The sequence below is a fragment of the Rana temporaria genome, chromosome 1 (genome assembly GCF_905171775.1).
Source record: "Rana temporaria chromosome 1, aRanTem1.1, whole genome shotgun sequence".
Classification (NCBI taxonomy): Eukaryota; Metazoa; Chordata; class Amphibia; order Anura; family Ranidae; genus Rana; species Rana temporaria.
The window spans coordinates 302,444,377-302,459,820 of NC_053489.1; positions in this window are offsets into that span (position 1 = coordinate 302,444,377).

The following is a 15,444-nucleotide window of genomic DNA, read 5'->3' on the forward strand; positions in this document are numbered from 1 at the left end:
TGTTTAGAGTTTTAAAATTTGTCGAAATTCATTAAAAAATTAATTTGAAACAAAACTAATTTCACATGTCTACATATACCATAATTACCATAAATCAACTAATATAAATAGCCATAACTCAGCCATACAGCTCAATCTCAACAATACTGTCCCACAAGCCAGACTTACCAATATGAGCCTGGCACCTCACCTGAACTGTGGCCAATTGAAGACCCACAATAAAAATGTCCAAAGCAATGTCAGACAAGTGGACCACGTCAGACCTGTACAAACCATGTAAGCCGCCCTCAAGATCAATGTGTTGATATGAGAAGCCATTAATGGAAGGTAAAAAAACGTCAATAGTCCTATTTATTTGCTTACAAATCTTCAAATATTATCACAATGTTAAAACTCAGGGTGTACTAAGCAGTGTAAGCGAGGGGCAACTTTAGAAATACAAGAACAGAATCAGATAACATTAGATGAAGGTGCACGAAATCCAATTTAAGCTGAGGAATGACATCCAAAATGTTCCTAGAACTAATATCATTGCCAGCAATATTTAAAATGAGGACTTGATGTGTAGGTCAAGATTTGTACAGCAACGACAAGGTCTGATACAGATCACTCAATATCATACCTCACAACCCATACCATCAAATACGGAATTGGTCAGTTGGAAGACATAGGTCGGAACTATAAACTGTAAGATCCATTTTAATAGTAGTAACAGACAAGCCCATGCTGGTTGCCGCAGGTACCCGATATGGAACAAGCGCAAAAGTAAATTAGATGATGAAGGTGAGGAAAACCAAGGTTTTTTCTGCAAAACCAAACAGAACTAGTATTGAGTCAGGACAAAACTGAGCTAAGTATATGGAGGTGGGCGTCAAAAGCTGGGCAGATAGCCAAAAATTTTAAGCAAAGAGAATGGACAAATCAAAGAAGCAGATAACTTTTGCAGCGTAACCCACTTCCCACAAACGATTTGATCGGTTGTACTATGGTGAATTCAAAATTAAAATACCAAAGGACTCATGAACATTTCTACCATGTTTCCCCGAAAATAAGACCTACCCCGAAAATTTTCTAGGATGGCTGCAATATAAGCCCTACCCCGAAAATAAGCCCAGTTAAAGTCCTTGTAAAATAATGTAATACATCATGTGACCCGCTTGAGCTTTCCTCCTCCCCTCCTGGCCTGTCAGAGGCCCCTTCCTATACAGTGCTCGGAGCACAGCTGACGTCAGCGGGGATCTTGGCATCTCCCTCAGCAGTGCTCAAAGCAGGGAAGGGCTCCAAGCGGTGCTGTAAATAAGGTATTTTCTACAATGTTACATAAAGACACACACTGGTCATTATATAATCCATTTACAAAGCAGATTAGATGATTTTACAAGGACTTTAACTTGGGTTTGGGGATTACAGAGATGCTGACTCCTGAGTTGACAGGAAGGGAGAGGGGGAGAGAAAACAGGGGACAAATAAATAAGACATCCCCAGAAAATAATCCCCAGTGTCTTTTTTGTAGCCAAAATTGATACAAGACCCGGTCTTCTTTTCGGGAGGTAGTATTTCTGAAACGCAAAATGCTCTGAAAAAACACAAACTAAAAGCAAGCCTAAATAACAGCGATTCATATTCAGAGAAATACACAGTTTGAGTTGAAAAACAGATATACTCTAAAAGCAACGAAAATAGGCAAACGAGAATCCAAAGTCACATGTGTTTTTAGGTAATCCTTCAAGGCCTGTTTGACCAAAAATAGGCTCATACAAGATGGGCAATATTGTAATTTAATGAAGAAGGAAACTCCAGACAATTATTTCAGAATATGAGAATACAAAGAACAAGCCATTAAAGAATTTTTAAAAAGACAACACTTTGCTCAGAAAAGGAAGAAATAGCCTGACTTTGCGAGTCTAGGAAACAACACCAGGAAACCATGCTGCTCTATAATCCCCCTACATGCAAGGAGCCACCCTCTGTTTAATAGAAAGTGCCACAGGCATCAAACCAGGTCTCACAAATATGGCAGGCATGCCACGCCAACAACATCTGCATCTGGCACCAAGCTTAAAAAACAAGAAATGAGGGGATAGAATATTACCGCGCTATCAAACAAATGGACAAGGCAAAAAGGTAGGGGGAGAGGGGAAGTGGGAAGGGAAGTAGAAAAAGGGGGAATACTGCTGCAGCACGAAAGGTGTATCAAACCCAAAGTAAATGTGAAAAAAATAGATAGCGCTGCGCTGTGTAAAATGGGGAAAATGTGAACATCCAAACCAAATGTAAAAGTTATTATTTCAGCTTCATTTTAGCACTTTATTTTGTATTCGATGTTAGTTGTATCACTATCACCAGCTATTACATTATCTGAACCCGGTACATACTTAGCTTTGATCCAAATATTTAAATCTAAATATGGAAAAAAAAAAAGAAATGTCTAGGTACCACTAGCACAGATAGAGGATATGCAATTTATAGTGTAGCTTTATTATCTGAGGGCAATAGGAACCGGAAAGATCTCTAACCGGGCAATATTTGTAGTCAAGCCCTTATCCCACCAAGAAAGAGGCCACGTCCCTGTCGAGCAGTGCCCCTGCCAAAAAATTCTAAAGACCAATGAGCTAGAATCATCAGTAAACAAATTAGGCTCTTCCACAGTATAAAATGGAGCCTGCCAAAAGGAACATCCATTAATGGAATAAAGACATTTTTTCAAAATAAGCAAGTCCTCAAGCAAATTCAAAGTAATAGGAACAAAATAAAAAGGTAAAGCAATTTTGGCAATAGATTGATAAAGTTAAGGGATCACCTTAGAAGCAAAAATGAATTAGCCTAATAAGAATTGCAGAATTTTCATAGTAACTTTGCTTTTGGTGGTGGTGTCATTACATCTACACAAGTGCACACTTCCTCTTCTGATTAGCCCTGTTTTCATGACCAGTTGGGATGGTCTAATTTATTGGACTGAAATAATCAACCAATCAACATCCCTATACTGCTGACATTAAACACTATATTGTTTTTACACTATCTCTCTAGATGCGTCCCGACATCCCTTTCTTGCCTGACCCTGAGCATGCAGTCCCTACTTGGTGGCACCTTGGTGGTTCTGATTCTACTCACATGCTTTGTTCTATGGTGCTTTAATGCACGTGGTATATCTGTTCTGTTTATGCATTTTTTGATATATATTGTATATGCCTATGTAATTCAGAAACCAATAATAGTCTGTTCTCTTTTAGAATTATTAATAAGCTCCCGAAGAAGCGGTATCCGCGGAACATGTCGAGCTTTTCTACGTCCTACTATGCACGATAGTCATTACATCTCTTCTGAGATCTGATGCTTCCTTTGGATTATTATTGGATAATCATTTTGCTGTTAAACACAGTTGCTACTGTTGGTCCAATAACCCCTTTTGGCATTGTATCAATAAACGTATTCATATTTTTATAATTGGTGCCTACAAAGTAAATTTTTGTCCATTTCTAACATTTGTTGTTTCAGTGTCAATAGTGGCACCCAAAAATTCCAAACAGGTAGTAGGTAAAAACAACTTCTCATGTGCGACAGGGATTCCATAAGCCCAACACATAACCTAAAATTCCGGTAACACATAGAAGAATTCACCAGAACCTGGCAAACCGATGAACAGAAAATCGGGCAAATAATGCAATCGTTTGGAAGAAAGATTGAAAGCCAACCATCCAGTTTAAAGAATGAAGAGAACATTTCAAAGTAGCAAACATGCCATCCCTTATAAAGTAAAATTGACCTGTGAAATAGAAATGCAAGGAAGTAAAAGTGGTAGAGTGAATTGGCAAAAGTCATAAGGCTGATTTGATGTCGGCCTTGTCCAGTAATGCAGAACCACACAAATTCCAGATCTTAACCAGAGCATCATCAAATAAAGAATAGGATACAGTACTTAGAGAGGATCAATCTCATAATTTATGGAAAGGTCGTAAGGGTACGAAAGGTAATGTACCAACCTAAAGGAATTTGGTTCCTTCTTTGGAATAATGCCTAATAGAGAGACCCAAAAGTTAAAAAAGGGAGGCGAATGTAAAGGGCTGACCACTCTACCTTCCCTAACTTCTTTCAATATTTTTCCTTCAATGATATCACAGCATGACGATGAATTGAAGGTAAATTGGGACAAACAAAACAACCAGAACCATTGAATGAAGTCAAGCGAAAACCATCATGGAATCCATTAAAAATCTGCCATCCATTGGTTTGGCCAAATTTGAAGCCACTGAAACACGTCTGATAGTTTCACTGGTGTTACCGCCTTTAAGAAAAAAGTCTTTAGGCTGCTGAGTAGAGGCTGCCAATTTTTTGAAACAGCAAGATGCTTAATGGAAACCCACCCAATATGCACATTTGTGGCCTGGTATGGAACCCTGCACCAAATAAAAAAAATGGCGTGGGGTTCCCCCCAAAAATCTATTCTAAGGGGAACTCTGCGCCCAAATAAAGAAAATGGCGTGGGGTCCCCCCAAAAAATCCATACCAGACCCTTATCCGAGCATGCAACCTGGAAGGCCATAGGAAAAGAGGGGGGGACAAAGTGTGGCACCCCCCTCCTGAACCGTACCAGGCCACATGCCCTCAACATGGGGAGGATGTCCCCAGGTTGATCAGGATAAGAGCCTCATCCCCACAACCCTTGCCCGGTGGTTGTGGGGGTCTGTGGGCGGGGAGCTCATCGGAAACTGGAAGCCCCTTTAACAAAGGGGACACCAAGATCCCGCCCCCCCATGTGAATTGGTAAGGGGAACATTGTACCCCTACCATTTCACCCAAAAAAGTGATAAAACTGCAAAAAAACACACACACCAAGTTGTGACAAGACCTTTAATAAAAAAAACTCCAGCGCCGTAATCCTTCTATGATCCCGGTCCCAGAATCACCGCTACGAATCATACCGGAGGCTCCTGGCTGTATGACGCGTGAACTGTCTGACAGCTGTTTTATAACCGAGGGCGGGGCCACCCGTGATGTGATGTGATGTGGATGGGAGACCCCGCCCCCTCTGATGCGTCAGAGGAGGCGGGGTCACACGTCACGGTATCGTTTGTAGCAGCGGGTCCAGGACCAGGATCGTAGAAGAATTACAGCGCTTGAGTTTTTTCTTACTTTTTTTGGGTGAAATGGTAGGGGTACAATGTACCCCGTTACCAATTCACATGGGGGGCCGGGATCTGGGGGTCAAACACTCTCTTGTCCCCCCCTTTTCTAGCGGCCTGCCAGGTTGTGTGCTCGGATAAGGTTCTTGTATGGATTTTTGGGGGGAACCCCACGGCAATTTTTTTTCAATTTGGCGCAGGGTTCCCCTTTATATCCATACCAGGCCCCCACACATTTTTTTTCAATTACTTTCTTTTTTTTTTTTTTTTTTTCTTTTTTTTTTACCACCTCAGCTTTCTTTTACCAAATTCTAGAGACCAGCTCATGATTTGATGCTTCTTACGTCTCAGGTTGTGGTTTGCATCATATGTGGTATTTATTCTGCATTCTCTTTTTTTTTTTTTTTCTTAATCGTAAGTATTACGGATTCTATGTCGGCCAACCAATAGGGCAGAAAGGCATTGACCCTACACCCTGCTGGTCGAAGCCCAATAACATTTAACAGAAAAAGAATTTTTACTATTATTAACGCCCTCCCACCCCCCCCCCCCCCCCCCATGGCTCCCGGGGATCTCGTCCTATTCTCCTCTAAAATATCCCCTAACAAGTTCAGCAAAGGAAACTATTTTTGTATATCCCTCTGATAGTGGTCAATAAAAGGGCGAACAGGAGGTGCAAGTGGGTTAATGCCCACTTACACATTTCCTGTTCCTAACAGACCCTGACTCTCTCAGCGTAGCTCCATGTTTTTTTGTATTCCTTCCATTTTGCCCATTTCTCCCTATATTCCCCATTCCTTTCCAGATGGCTATCCCTTAGTTCTTCTAACCTGTACGTTTCCTCTACTTCGTCTATCCAGTTCCAGACATGGGGGCTTTCCTTCTCCTGCCACTTTTTGGGAATGAGTCTCTTCGCTGCGTTTAAGAGATGGGGTAGTAAAGACTGCTTATATTTTTTTACCCCTTCAAGACTACCGTGGAAGAGCAGGACGCAGGGGTCTTTCTTTATCTCCTCCCCCGTTATAACCTTTATTTGGGTCAATATTGTGTCCCAATAGCTTTGAATTTTTGGGCATAGCCACCATAAATGGGCCATCGTGCCTATTTCTGAGCAACCCCGCCAGCACTCTGCGGGCTGGCTTGCTTTAAATTTATTAGCTTTATCAGGGGTGATATACCACCCTGAGAAGCACTTGTAATTTGCTTCGGCTGTGCGAACGTCTATTGCAGATGAGTGAGTTAATTGAATGATCCTCTGAAAAGTGTTTGTCCCTCTCGTGATACCTAGCTCTCTTTCCCATTTATCTATAAAGGGTGCTTCTCCCCGAGACCCTATCTTGACCAATATCCCGTAGAGTTTAGTGATAGTGCCCTTTGAATTCTTGGATTTGCAAATCCTCTCAAGTGGGGTCAGCTCCGCCTCCGTCCGAAGTGGGCGGGGGAGGTGCCGCACAAAGTGATGCAGCTGGGAATAATGCCACCTATCGAGATTCCAATAGTCCGTTTTGGATTTCAAATCTCCGTAGGTCATTATCTCTCCGTCATTAATGATATCTCCTAAGTGCACTGTGTCTTTCCTAATCCAGTTCCCTCCAATTTTGTTTTCCCCAGGTGCAAAATAAGGATTTTCTTTTAAATTCATTAGTGGGGAATTAAATTTCCCCTCTAATTGTGCCTGAGTTCTGTCCCATAATCTTAATGTGTGTCGTGTTATATCATGTGTTTTGTGATCTAGTGCTCTGTGTTGTGTAGGGATCCATATGATATTATTCAAATATTTGCTAGTTAACGCTTTCTCGATTTGCACCCATCTTTTATCTGGTCTGTCACGGGCCCATTCAACCGCCCGCGATAGGACCGCCGCTTTATAGTAACTTTTGATGTCCGGAACACCCAACCCGCCATGCAGCTTTCCCTGTTTTAGTGTGGAGAGAGATATTCTATGCTTCTTGTTTTTCCATACGTAGTTTAGTAGCAAGGTATTCAGAATGCTCAAAAATTGCTGTGGAAGGGCGATTGGTACCAGTAAAAATTTATAAAGAATTTTTGGGACTACGACCATCTTCAGCATATTTATACGTCCGATCCATGATATAGGTTTATTTGCCGTGTTTTTTAATTCGTTCTTGATCTCATTTAGTAAGGGAACATAGTTTATTTTATACATCTCCTGTACTGTATTGGCAAGTTTAATACCTAAGTACTTTAGGGCCATATCCACAAAAGAGATACTCCGGCGTAAGCCGTCGTATCTCTGGTTATAACTTTGGAACTGATCCTCAGAAGCAGTTTTCCTAAGTTAGGCAGAAGATCCGACATCTGTAAGGGACTTACACTGCCGGATCTTAAGATGCAGTACCGCATCCGCCACTGGGGGCATTTCGAGTCGAAATGCCTCTTCTAGTATGCAAATTAGCACTTAGGGCGATCCTCAAAGCGTTTGTGCCTAGTTTTTTCGCCGTAAGTGTTAGTTTGCCTGGTGTAAAACTAGGGCTGCTTTTACAAAGTGTAAAGTTAGTCACACCTTGTAAAGGCCCATTCAAGCGACGGCATTTGGTATGCATTCCCGAGGGAGAACTCCACGGCAATTTGTAAATTCCAAACCGGCATGGGTTCCCCCCCAGGAGCATACCAGGCCCTTAGGTCTGTTATGGGTTGTAAGGAGACCCCCCCTCCGCCGAAAAATCGACGTAGGGGGTCCCCCTACAATCCATACCAGACCCGTATCCAAAGCACGCTACCCGGCCGGTCAGGAAAGGAGTGGGGACGAGCGAGCGTCCCCCCCCCTCCTGAGCCGTGCCGGGCCGCATGCCCTCAACATGGGGGGGTTGGGTGCTCTGGGGCAGGGGGGCGCACTGCGGGCCCCCCCACCCCAGAGCACCCTGTCCCCATGTTGATGAGGACAGGACCTCTTCCCGACAACCCTTGCCATTGGTTGTCGGGGTATGCGGGCGGGGGCTTATCGGAATCTGGGAGTCCCCTTTAATAAGGGGGCCCCCAGATACCGGCCCCCCACCCTAAGTGAATGGATATGGGGTACATCGTACCCCTATCCATTCACCTGTAGGCAAAAAGTAAAAGTTAATAAACACACAACACAAGGCTTTTTAAAATAATTTATTATTCTGCTCCGGAGGCCCCCCCTGTCTTCGTTATTAGCTCAATTACCAGGGGGGGCTTCTTCTTCCGCTCTCCGGGGGTCTTCTCCGCTCTCCGGGGGGGGTTTCTTCTTCCGCTCTCCGGGGGGGGGCTTCTCCGGACTCCGGGGGTCTTCTTCCATCTTCTCCCCTCTTCCGCTGTTGACTCGGCGAACCCCGGTTCTTGTGCAGCTCTCCGGTGCCTTCTTCTTCAGCGCTGGCTGCCTGCTATGTTTGTGTGTTAGCTCGATTTCAAACAGGCAGCCAGCGCGGTCTTCTGTGACGTCATCTTCTCTTCTGTTCTTCTCCCCTCTTCCGATGTTGACTCGTCGCCTGTTGTCGCTGTAATGATGGAAGCGCGCCTTGCATCACATTTATATAGGCATCACCGTCCCATCATGCTCCGGCAGGTACCCACGTGGTGGGTGCCTACCCACGTGCACCCACCACGTGGGTACCTACCGGAGCATGATGGGACGGTGATGCCTATATAAATGTGATGCAAGGCGCGCTTCCATCATTACAGCGACAACAGGCGACGAGGCAACATCGGAAGAAAGGAAGAGAAGACCCTGACGCCACAGAAGACCGCGCTGGCTGCCTGTTTGAAATCGAGCTAACACACAAACATAGCAGGCAGCCAGCGCTGAAGAAGAAGGCACCGGAGAGCTGCAGAAGAACCGGGGTTCGCCGAGTCAACAGCGGAAGAGGGGAGAAGATGGAAGAAGACCCCCGGAGCCCGGAGAAGCCCCCCCCCGGAGAGCGGAAGAAGAAACCCCCCCCGGAGAGCGGAGAAGACCCCCGGAGAGTGGAAGAAGAAGCCCCCCCTGGTAATTGAGCTAATAACGAAGACAGGGGGGGCATCCGGAGCAGAATAATAAATTATTTTAAAAAGCCTTGTGTTGTGTGTTTATTAACTTTTACTTTTTGCCTACAGGTGAATGGATAGGGGTACGATGTACCCCATATCCATTCACTTAGGGTGGGGGGCCGGTATCTGGATGCCCCCTTATTAAAGGGGACTCCCAGATTCCGATAAGCCCCCGCCCGCATACCCCGACAACCAACGGCAAGGGTTGTCGGGAAGAGGTCCTGTCCTCATCAACATGGGGACAGGGTGCTCTGGGGTGGGGGGGCCCGCAGTGCGCCCCCCTGCCCCAGAGCACCCAACCCCCCCATGTTGAGGGCATGCGGCCTGGCACGGCTCAGGAGGGGGGGGACGCTCGCTCGTCCCCACTCCCATTCCTGACCGGCCGGGTAGCGTGCTTTGGATACGGGTCTGGTATGGATTGTAGGGGGACCCCCTACGTCGATTTTTCGGCGGAGGGGGGGTCTCCTTACAACCCATAACAGACCTAAGGGCCTGGTATGCTCCTGGGGGGGAACCCATGCCGGTTTTTTCTTTGAAAATTGGCATGGAGTTCTCCCTCTCAGGAATGCATGCTGAGCGACGCTGTCATTTTTTTTTTTTATTATTTGTTTTCCCGGCGCGTCTTTTTTTCACCCGTCGCAACTTTAGTGTCCCGTCGCAATCCACAAAGCCGCCCGGCGTCAATTGCGTTCGCGCGATGCACGTCGGGAAAATGACGTCACACGCATGCGCAGTACGGCCGGCGCGGGAGCGCGCCTCATTTAAATTGTAAACGCCCCCCGGAGAGGAGGAACGCCTTACGACGGCGGCACTTAACTTACACGGCTTGAAATTTTTACGTAAGTGCTTTGTGGATCAGGCACTTAGGTAAAAACTTTAAGTCAGTGTAACTTAACTGCTGAAAGTTAAGTTACGCCGCCTGGCTGAGGATTTGGCCCTTAGTTCTTTAGTCCAGGGAAAGGCACAGACTTCTTTTACTAATCCTACCTCACTTTTATTTAAATTAATATTCAAAATTTCTGATTTATTTATATTTATTTTAAAGTTAGAAATATTCCCGTATTGTTTCAATACTTTGGTAAGCTTTGAAATGGATTTAACCGGGTTGGTTACATAAAATAATATATCATCGGCGAAGGCCGATAATTTATGTTCCTCCCCGTCTACTCCTACTCCATTAATATCAGGATCCTTACGGATAGTAGCCAACAGTGGCTCCAATGATAGTATGAAGAGAAGGGGTGACAGGGGGCACCCCTGCCTTGTTCCATTTTTCATTTCGAATGATTCCGATAGCATTCCGTTTATTTTAATTTTTGCAGTAGGATGGAGGTACAGTGTTTTAATCCAACGGGACATCCTATATCCTATTCCCATAGTAGTAAGGGTCTCCGTCATGAGCCCCCAGTCTACCCTGTCAAAAGCTTTCTCAGCATCAACTGACAGGAGTAGACCGGGGGATTTATTCTGCCTAATGGTCTGAAGCAGGAGAATTGCCCTTAGGCTATTGTCTTTGCCCTCTCTGTTGGGTACAAATCCTACTTGGTCGGGGTGCACCAAAGAGTGCATAACCCCCTTCAGGCGTCCTGCAAGGATTTTGGCAAACAGCTTGATGTCTGAATTTAACAGCGAAATAGGCCTGTATCCCGAACAGAGAGTGCTGTCTTTCCCTTCTTTCAAAATTAACGCGACCACGGCCGCTGTTGCTTCACTGCTGGCTTCGAATTCGGAGCCTAGCCCATTAAAGTATTTGCACAACCTTGGAATCAGTATATTGCTAAATCTCTTATAGTACATGGTTGAGAACCCGTCCGGGCCCGGGCTTTTTCCGCCCGTAGTGGTATTTAGTGCTATTTTAATTTCTGCCTCGGTTATGGGGCGATCCATATCCAAACTCTCCGTCTCCTCCAATCTAGGAAGTACTGCCTTTACAAGAAAGTCTCTGGTCTCTTCCTCCCTTTCCCCTTCCTGCAAACCTGGGTGTTTTATTGTGTATAATTCCTCATAATAGTTTTTGAAACTGTCTGCGATTTCAGGAGTTGCATGAACCAAGTTCCCATTTTTCCCCTTAATTTTTTCAATGTAGTTCCTAGTTTTCTTTTTTTGGGCCATTTTGGCTAATAGCTTACTTGGTTTATTACCCCATATGTACCTCTCCTTGGAGATGCAGTTTAGTTTGTACCTTGCTTCCTGTTCCATGATTTCCTTAAGTGCATCTCTTTTCAGGGTTAGATTAAGGTAGGTCTCTTTTAGTCTTTGCTCTTTATGTTTGCTTTCTAGGATCTCTATCTCTTTCCTCAGGGAGTTGGCTTTACTATTCCTTTCTTTTTTTTTTTTAGCGCCCTCGGCAATTAAAATTCCTCTAATATACGCTTTGTGCGTCTCCCAAAGGGTTGCGCTGGAAATCCCTGCTGTATCGTTGATATGAAAGAATTGTTTTAGTTCGGCCTCCACTCTTCTAGCCCCTCCTACGTCTCCAATCAGGCTATCATCGAGGCGCCACACCGGCCGCTGCCTCTTTTGTGTGGATAATATAATTTTCATTGTTATTGGAGCATGGTCTGACACCGTCATAATTCCAATTTCAGTCTCTGTGATAGAGTCAAGCAGCCCGTGATCCGCCAAGATGTAGTCTATTCTAGAGTACGTTCCGTGGGGAGGGGAGAAAAATGTGTAGTCATGTTCTTTTGGATGAAAAATCCGCCAAACGTCCACTAATTGGCGTTCGTGTAACTTATGTTTGATTCTCTGCAAATGCTAATTTTTTGTCGCCTTCCCACGGAACGTACTATCTTCTGTCGGATTAAATACAAAGTTTAAATCCCCCATCAGTATTATGTATCCCTCAGCAAAATTATTCAGTTTTCCCAAAATTTTACCTAAGTATTGGGTTGGGTGTACGTTTGGTGCATATATATTTGCTAGAGTATAGATTACATTTTCGAACTTTATTTTGAGAAATAAAAATCTCCCTTCGGGATCCGACAACCTCGCCTCAAGCGTGAATCCAAAGCCTCTTGTAAACCCGATAGCCACACCCCTTGCTCGTTTGGAGATGGAGTCACCATAAAACCAAATGGGGTACGCCGGGGAGTATAATTTAATGTTTGCGTCTATGGTCAAGTGAGATTCTTGAATAAATACCACATCCGCTCTGAGTTGCTCAATCTCGGCCAGAACTTTTAATCTTTTGACAGCTGAATTTAGACCCTTTACATTATAGGATAAAAATTTTACTTCAGTCATTTCCTATTACTGGATCGTTCCTTGAACGTGCTGGACTTTCTAATAGATCCCCTGGGAGCCATATTCCCTATTCCCTCCCTATTTTGAAGGGGGAGAGTGTTCTCTCCCCTTCCAAACCCACCCCTCCATCCCCCCCTCCCCCCCCCCTTGCCTAGGCCAGTGCATCGCCTCTGAACCGTGGGGATCCTCGGTATCCCCTACCCGTCGGTTCTTTTGGATGAGGTATAGCACTCAGCGCCCCTCCCACACATTGTCTCCTGGGATTTCCCAGGGGATCGATCTTATATGTGTAGGGATACGGATCCTCCCTTCTTGTTCCCCTCTCCGGTCACCCACCCTCCATCCCTCCCCCCTCTCCCCCCCCCTCTATGCCAATCTCTCAGGGCCACCCCATGGGGCAGCTATTTTCTGATCGCTATTCAACCCATCCGGGTAACTCAATCACCGGTATATCCAGTTTACGGCAGAACCCTTCCAAATCCTCAGGGAATGTTAGTTTAGCTGATATACCCTCTTTATACCCTATCAAGCACGCCGGGAACCCCCATTGGTAATTTATATTAGATTTCCGCATTTGTTCCAATAAGGGTTTTAAGTGCCTTCTTCTGGACAGGGTTTCCCAGGCCAAATCCGTAAAGATCTGGATCTCCGCCCCGTCATAGGATAAGGGAGGCTTTCTTCTCAGTTTTTGCCAGATTTCCTCTTTGTCTTCGAAGTGTCTGAACCTGGCAATTATGTCCCTGTGCCAGTTTCCTCCTCCCTCCCTAGTCTTTCCCACTTGATGTACCCTTTCTATTTTGAGGGGACCTTCCGAACCATTGTTTAGGAGGGGAAGGAGCAAATCGTTGAGAATTTTCCTCAGGTCTTCGCCCCTCTCCTCCTTAACCGATCGTATCCTAAGGTTTTGCCTTCTATTACGGTTCTCGTGGTCTTCTAGACGGTATTGCAGTAACCTCTGGTTTTGTTTCATATTCAGATGTTGAATTTTTAATTCTTTTAATTCAAGATCCTGCTTTTCTATTTTTTTCTCAGCTTCCTCTACCCGTTCTAGTGTGTAAAATAAGTCCGTTCTTAGGGTGCTGATTTCCTCTCTTATTACATTCTCCAACCTCCTTAACATAGCATCCATTTCCCCCTTTGTGGGAATATGAGAATCCAAACTAGGGTCTTCCATTTGGCTGACTGCATGATCAAGTTCTGTTGAGGTATCCGCACTTGGGGTTTCCACCCCCCCTATTCCCTTTTTGTTTGTCCCAGTTTTTTCTGCTTTTTTTATCAGTCCTGGGCTCTTAGAACTTCCTTCCGGCGTCATATAGTGTCTAATCGTACTGGTAGTGGAGGTATCTTTAGGGATTTTCGGGGCCGCCCCCCTAGTTGATCTGTTCATGTTATATTTCTTTATCGCTCTGATGCGTTTCCCCAGTTTGATCAGAGGATGGGGAGCTTCTCCCCCTCCCCCTTTTTTTTTATTTTTTATGAGAGTTTTTATAGCTCCCTAGGGGGCAATTTTGCACAATTTTGGGGGTGTTAATTAAATCTTGGTGGGTATTTGACACCGGGTATTTCCATAGATTAAAAGAAACAAAAAAATGGGCTGAGGATTCACCCGTTTGCGCTAAGGCGGGTTTTTGAAAAGAAGGATTGCACGTCCTTGGTTATAAGGGCTGTGCACTCCCTGTTTGGATTTGAGGCTTTCTTAGGATTTTTCCACTGCGGGGGGCCTTGCGGTTTTTACGCAGCAACAATCCTATGATGTGGGCTGTATTTGCACCCCCTTCCTTTTTTTCTTTTCTTTTTTCTTTTTTTTTCTTTATAGTTTAGTCAGCGCCTAAAGTGTGATGGGGCATGCCATGCGATGGCCGCCAATAACTTCCTCCCGACCCCCCGTGCTTAGCAGATGTTTTTATAAATGCAAGATCTAGGGTCTCTCAGACATCAAGCATCCTTCGCCCTGGTCCGCAGTATATGCAGCCTGAGAGCTTGTGGGCCTGGTTCGGTTGGGCACCTTGGACAGGGGAGTCAAACACCATCCAGCCCTGGGTTCGCAGCCAGCCTAACCCAACGATATAGGGAATATTACATGCCAACCCCTGAAATTTCAAACAATGCTTCGGGACATACCCCTTCCAGGATTTAAATTTGTTTTGTGGGGGCAGGTGCAATGTCTATGAGATGGCTGATGCTTTTATGCTTATCCGCCAGAGTGAATGTCTGCAGTCATTAAGGCTATCAACCCATAGAGGCATGGATTCCTGTATAGGTACGTATGAGGAGAGACATATAGAGCTTATGTAAGCAACATTCACTACAGGTACCCCTCTGATGTTTAACAATTTTACCAGGTACCACAGGTCTCCTCATTAGTGAGTTCCCTCTTCGCTCTTACTGAAACAGCTATGGGGTGTCTGTGAATAAATTGCTACATTGCCTTTCTAAAGCAGAGAAGAGAGGAAAAAAACGGATAAATAAAAATAGTTTATAATTTCACTTGGCAGGTTTTCGTCTCCATGCAGGAGTATTTATAAGATTTTTACACTACCAGGCTAATCCGGATGACTTTCACACTTGAGAGGAGGGGAGAGGAAAAAAAAAGAAAAAACCCAATGGCAAGCGCTGACAAAGTAAAGTTCTTACCATTACCTGGATTTTCAGATTGTCCACCTGGATTAATTTTCCTGTAAATGTACTTCCATAGGACAGAAAGAGAACATTGGCATAAATATTACCTAAGTGCTTTTCTGGGCTCCATAAGGACCTGATGAGGAGCCGTGATCCACGAGGGGCCGAGAGCCAAAAGCACCCACCAAGCGACGCTGCAAAAAACGGCACCTGTTCCTTCCTGTCTGTGCCGCTCGGTATGTCACCTCCTTCAGAGAGCGGAGGGGAGAGTGAGGAAGAGAGGGGGGGCCTCGGCTAAAACGGCGGGGGAGAGCGGCCTCACGGAGGGAACAATCGGCGGTCTAGCAGCTCTGCAGTCTCCCACTCTGCGCCGTTCCCGCTGCCGCCGATGCACCCTCAGAACCTCCGGCTTCCTCCATCCCCCGTCGCATGGTCCGATCCGTGGCGC